The following is a 6,659-nucleotide window of genomic DNA, read 5'->3' on the forward strand; positions in this document are numbered from 1 at the left end:
ACAACTGCATCACGTTGTTGATTCATATTCAATCTGTGATCTACTATAACCCCTAAATCGTTTTCAGCAATACTACCACCAAACCAGCTATTCCTCATATTTGTGCTTTTGATTTTTTTCTTACTAAGTGAATACTTTCACATCTTTATTGAATTTCACCTTGCCAATTTCAAACTAATTTTTCCTAAGTCTTAAGGTCATTTTGAATTCTAATCCTGCCCTCTAAAATGCTTTCAACCCCTCCCAGCTTGGTGTCATCTGCAAATATTATAAGCATACTCTCCACTCCATTATTCAGGCCATTAATGAAAATATTGAATAATATTGGAACCAGGACTGACCCCTGGAAGACCCTATTAGATATGGTCTCCCAGTTTGACAGCAAACCATTGATGACTTTCAACCAGGTGTGCACACACACCTTATAGTAATTTCATGGAGACCACATTTCCCAGGTTTGCTTATGAGACTATCATGTGGGACTGTATCAAAAGCCTTACTAAAATCAAGATATGACATTTACTGCTTCCCCCCATCCACTAGGCCAGTAACCCTATCAAAGAAGGAAATTAGGCTGGTTTGGCATGATTTGTCCTTGACAAATCCACACTGACTGTTCCTTATAACCCTATTATCCTCTAGGTGCTTACAAATTGATTGTTTAATAAGTTGTTCTAGTATCTTTTCAGATATTGAAACTAGGCTGATTGGTCTATAATTTCCCGAGTCGTCTTTGTTCTCCTTTTTAAAAATAGATACTATGTTTGCCATTCTCCTGTCCTCGGTGACTTCAGCCACCCTCCATGAGTTGTCAAAGATAATTTCTAATGGTTCCGAGACTGCCTCAGATAGCTCCTTAGATCCTCAGATACTCCCTAGGATGAATTTCAACAGGTTCTGCTGATTTGAATATATCTAATTTATAAAAATATTCTTTAACCTGTTCTTCCCCTATTTTGGCTTGCTGCCTTCCCCCTTGTTGTTAATATTAATTCTGTTGAGTATCTTATGCCTCTATTTCCGCCCCCCCGCCCGCCCCCCCCCAGCTCTGGGCTCAAAAAACATTACAAGGATGAGAACATTTTAAAAGCTGGTCATTATGGGGGCGATGTATCTCCTGGCCCATGGGATCCACCAAATCTTTACTGGCCCTTGGTAGCACAGCACTTTTCAAATCAATGTGCCTATGCATGTGCATCTTAGAGTACTTTCAAAAATTGGGTCTTAAACAGACCGCTTCACTGAATCTTAAAAATAGAGATGCCACTATTCCTCAAAAATAATAGAGCAAAAACAAACAAATACTTATCCAGATAGATAGTATTCCTAGAATACTGCCCCTTCTTTGCAATTTCTGATAACATATCTACCACCATCTTTAAAACATCATCTATTACACTGCTCTACAGCCAAAATGCTTCTGAAATAAATGTAGTCAAACTTGACTAATTCTGGGTCACTGAGAATGAAAATGATGCTTAAAATTGTTGATTGGCTCTAGTTTTCAAGATATGCTTTTGGGTCAGTATATACGACCCTTGACTTGGGAATGGCAGAGGATAAGTGAGTTATAAAGGGAAGGGATCTCAATTTAAACCATAAATGACTAAAATACATCTTTGACTGGATCTATGAATAAATCTATGACTGGGTTTGGACAGTACTTGCTTTTTAGGCAAAATAATGAATGATGCAATCTGAAGCTGGTATTGCGTCATACATGATATGAATTGCATCATGTTATTCCTAGAAGTCATGGATGATGCAATCATAATGAAGCTTACATCACTCTGCTGAACAAATTGCCCTATATCAGCTCTAGAAATCATACAATGTCGTGCTCTCTTATTTGTCAGTGTTTGATTTTGCAAAGGGACACATTTCTGTTTAGCCAAAGTGAGCAGAGATGCCTCGTACGTGTGTGAACAGTGCAGATAACTTCTGCTATGTTTGTGGTGAAGTGACTTTTGCATCACAAAAGCACAGTATAACCACTATGGTTAAGAAAGCCTATCACCTTTATTTTGGCTGCAAAATTGGAGATCAGGACAAGAGGTGGGCCCCACACATATGCTGCAACACTTGTGCAACAAATCTTTGCCAGTGGTTGAACAGGAAAAGGAAATCTATGCCTTTTGCTGTGCCAATGATTTGGAGAGAGCCAACAGATCATACCAGCAATTGTTACTTCTCCATGGTGCCTCCAGTTGGGAAAGGTGTGTCAAAGAAGAAAAAGTGGACTGTGCATTATCCAAACATTCCATCAGCTATACGCCCAGTACCCCACGGAGAAGGACTGCCGGTTCCTGATGCACCAGAATCATTCGCACTTGAGTCAGATGAGGAAGAGGAAGAGGATGAAACTTCTGGTCCTGAACCATCAATGTCACAGGACGCACATTTTCTCCCATCCTCCTCCTCTGAACCACACCTCATACCACAAGGTGAACTGAATGACCTTGTCAGGGATTTGGAACTACCCAAGAGTAAGGCAGAGCTGTTGGGCTCCAGACTACAGCAGTGGAATCTCCTGGCAGGTGATGTTAGGGTTTCCATGTTTCGTGACCGTCAAAAGGATCTTGTCCCATTCTTCTTCATGGAAGGTGATCTTGTAGCCTGCAACAACATCGATGGTGTGATGGCAGCCCTCAACATCGTTTACGATCCAGATGAGTGGAGACTGTTCATTGATTCATCGAAGACGAGTCTTAAAGCTGTTTTACTGCATAATGGCTATGTTTTGCCATCAATTCCAGTTGGTCATTCAGTCCATATGAAGGAAACCTATGACAACATGAAACAACTTTTGAAGTGCATAAACTATGACAAACATCAGTGGCAGCTTTGTGGCGATTTGAAGGTTGTTGCTCTCTTGCATGGTCTGCAGACTGGATACACAAAGTACTGCTGGTTTCTCTGCGAATGGGATAGTCATGCAAGAGATTCCCACTACTTCAAGAAAGATTGGCCACTCCTACAATCATTGGAGCCTGGGAGGAAAAGTGTTCAGCATCCACCACTTGTTGACTCAAGGAAGATTTTGTTACCACCCTTACACATCAAGCTGGGTCTGACGAAGAACTTTGTCAAGGCCATTGACAAAACACAGGCAAAATTTTCCAAAATGACATTAGAAGAAAAGTATGTTCAGTCCATTTCATTAGCACAATTTCTTAAACTGGGGAAAACAATTAGCTAATAGGGAAATCTACTGAACAGTAGAATGTTTAAGGTTGTTGTGTTTCAAGATGTACAGCACTTGTTGTGTTTCAAGATGTACAGCACTACTGTTTATAAGCGTCACTTCAGAATAATATGTATTCTACTTTCATAAATGCCAAGTTAGATATTAATATTAATATTTTACTTTATACAAATTGACGCTGAATTGAATTAACACAATACAGTGTTTGAGAATCATATGAATGGAATAATTAAAATGATCAAAAAGCAGGAAAAGGATACTTTAAACAAAATTAATAATAGAAAGTTTTCCAAAAGTATATTATTTTCTGTTATTAAAAAGAATGAAGTCAACTACAATGAGAAAAAGTGTCAATAGTATCTTTTACAGCTTCACAGCAAGGTAATAATTTCTTTCTCATGTTTTGCTGTGAAAAATGAAAGCTCGAGATGCAATTACTAAAGGTCTGAATTTGCATTTTTTCAGCAATCCAGGCAAATAAGAGCTGCTATGGTTATGATTATTATCATGCTAGAAGTCTCTGTTTACAGATCTTCTGACAAAACTGTTGGTCAATTGCTTCTCTAGTTATCACATTATCAGAGTGGATCAAAAGGAGCAGCAAATTACTATGGTAATGTGGTATATTCAATGAGATGAAATTCCCCCACCCAATATGTTTAATAGATACCAACATGCACAAATCAATCGGATTTTGTGCATGTCATTAAGTGTGGGAAAAGGGGAAGCAGAATGGAATTCAACCCCCTAGCCTACAGGTGGGCTACAACACAGCCCTCTGCTTTCAAGCTGCACTAAATGGGCCAGATCCTGGCCTACATTAGGGTAGCTTTGCACTACTCCATTATTGCACTTTGCATTGCTCCAAATTGGCTCAGCTTGTTACGGGAGGAATTCTATCTATGTAGGAGAATTCTTGGGTGATGTACAGTGGCTGTAGCACCTCCTGCCCCAACATACAGACAAAGCACCTGTAGCCAACTCAGAGGATGTAATCGGGCCAGCAGAGGTAACCAGAGTGTCCCTGCATCTCGGCCATTCCCAGCTACTTGAATGTCCCCTTGGCATTGCACCAACCCTTTTCTTTGCATAAACTATATTTTTACATATGAAGAATCGTTGTGTCTAGAGTTCAGAAATTATTATAGGTTATTCTTCCATTGTTTGGGATGCTGTGCATCTAAGGAAACAGAAATAGTTTAATAGATGCTGTAATTTGATTTCATACTAGGATTCCATTATTCAGGGAGAAACAGTGAAAATATATCAAAAATTGTTGACCCTCTGCAAACAGGCTTTCACCTACATTAACTGTTGGGTAAAAACAGAATGTAATGTTTGCAGTGCAATTTGTCACAGACATGGAGGTTCAATTAGTCCCAATGACTTACTAAAGACATTTTAAACATAATGTCCAAATTTTGCTACATAAATTAAACATGATGTAATTGAGTGTAACATTAATTGTCTCGTCACTGTTGATTCATGTGGAAATCTCAGAAATTTCACTGATCATTATGCATTCATTTGATATTAATGTGGATGCCATATGTGCCTCCATAAGGATTCTACAGTTATTCAGCATGCAATAAGTTTTAAATTACCATTAAAAAAAGACATCAAAAGGCAATCTTAAAATACCACCACAAAAGTAATTTCATTTAAAGAGTGCTAACGAAACACGTTCTGCATTAAAAATCTGAAATACAAAGTAGGTTAATCATGAATCAGCAGAAATAATTCAGGAGAAAATACAGTTGAATCGCAAATCAGAATTAAAAGAATATTTGAACAAAAGATTTTTGTCAGTCTGTTCTAGATTTTTGGACATATATATTTTCAGGTGAAATGTACTTGCATGACAAGTATAATTTTCCATTCAACTGGTAAGTAGCATTATGGCAATACAGCGTTTTGCTACTGGGAAAACATTCATTACTGAAACAAGTATAGTTGTCCAGATTCTCACTGCATCCATTTTCCATTGAAGGGGAGCAGATGGCCACAAGGAATCTGGCTGTGGCTCCCTATTTCTCAGATTGGCTCTTTGCCAGCCCCGATGTATGACAGTTGGTAATGGCTCCTAAGGGTTGAGTGACAGCTGAAAATAGCTGGAACACTGTTTTGCTCAGGCTATTCCATTTCCTGCCCCGGTGCACTCTCTGTGCCATAGCCGGGTGGAGAGATGGCATAAGTGCTGTCATAGCCAGCTCTACACTAGCTGAGGATTCCCCCATGCTCCAGGAATGTTCATCTGGTGGACACTGTCAGTTTCTATCCTCCTGGTATCTCCAGAGCAGCACAAAGGATATAGAGTAGAGCAGAGAATTCTGCTCACTATATCTAAAAATATTTAAGCCATTCCAGGATAGCTTATCTCTTTGCCTTATAGACCTACTGCTACTCCACAAAGTCCCTTCTCGGAGTTAGGCTTTATGGCATTTGTATTATACAAGAGCAAGAAAGTGAAGGCCAGTCCTGTGTGGTGCTGAGCACCCTCGGCTCCCACAGCTGAAAATCTGTTTAAATGTATTCTGGTCGTAAGAGCTAAGTGGGAAACGTTCTAATGCCCAGCTGATAAATCACAGTAGCAATGCCATGGGAAAAAACAGATTTGCTTTTATAACTGAGAGTCCAGGCATAGTCTTTGCCTCTCAGGAAGGTGAGGGTTATTTATCAATGCATGAAGTGGAGTTAGGAAAATCTTCCTATCAGATCAGATTTACTCTACAAACACATTTCCAATCCAAAGAATTCTGGCTTTCTGACAGGATAATTTTTAGGTTTGTGTCCCAAGCAAATGGAAGTTTGGGCCATTGAAATGACTGCAAAAATCCATGACAACACACAAAAGTTACAAGATGTGCTGCTGTAAAAATGATGGTGACAAGAGGTGTGACTTGTTCCTGCGTTATTTTAAAATAACATTTTGGCCTGTCTAAAGTAAATGTTCTGTCACAGATACACACTTTGCCAATAACAGTGAAAGATTAGCCCAAATGATTTTCCTTGAGAAATTTGTCCTCATCTCTGAATAAAGAGAAACGTTTCTTTGTGTGGTTAATTGCAAGCCCTCAGTTATTTCACATACTAACCTCATCGCAACCTATCTCTAATACAAGAGTGCTGATTTGTCTCTCCTCTTCCTTGCTCAGCTAAAAGTCCATTGTCATATTATTAATATATTATTTTACACCAGGTATTCAGGAGATAGGTGATTGATAAGAAAAGAATTGTGACCATCATTAGCCAGATCTTAAATTAAATCAGTATATAATACTTGGTGGAGACCTAAGCCCGAAACTCTGCATAATCCTTTTCATCAGATCACACTGCCCTGCCAACATGACTCATGCCTGTTTTTGATGTACTTTGTCCAATGGGTGAGTTCAATATCGATGCCCATTAAAACTCTTGGACTCTTTGCTGAAACTGCCAATATGCATGATAAATG

Source organism: Trachemys scripta, chromosome 11 (assembly GCF_013100865.1).
Source record: "Trachemys scripta elegans isolate TJP31775 chromosome 11, CAS_Tse_1.0, whole genome shotgun sequence".
Lineage (NCBI taxonomy): Eukaryota > Metazoa > Chordata > Testudines > Emydidae > Trachemys > Trachemys scripta.